Genomic DNA, 350 nt, shown 5'->3' with positions numbered 1-350 from the left:
AAGCTTGACTGGAGGCACTTGTAGCACGGGAGTTACAGTAATCATAGACGGGAGAACAGAACTGGACAAGTTTTGTGACGATGAAGGTCAAATGTCATATCTGCTTGGTCGAAGATGATACCCAGATTCTTAGTAGTGGGTTCTTATTATTAAGTGCGTAGTGGACCAATAACTGATGCGTGACAAATTTTGTCAGCCGCCTCTTCGTTTTGTTCAGGTTTAGGTGGAGAAGAGCATCTGTCTTTGGAATGGCAGCTAAGCACTCATGGAGAGAGGACAATTGATTCCAGGTTATTGGGCTTTCTGCAGCAAAAGTAGATCTGTTATCATCGCCTAACAGTGGTAATGCA

This window comes from Morone saxatilis, unplaced genomic scaffold, assembly GCF_004916995.1.
Source record: "Morone saxatilis isolate NCDOM2014 unplaced genomic scaffold, NCSU_SB_2.0 Contig4, whole genome shotgun sequence".
NCBI lineage: Eukaryota > Metazoa > Chordata > Actinopteri > Moronidae > Morone > Morone saxatilis.
The sequence above is the reverse complement of the archived record's forward strand: the minus strand, read 5'-3'. Positions refer to the sequence as shown.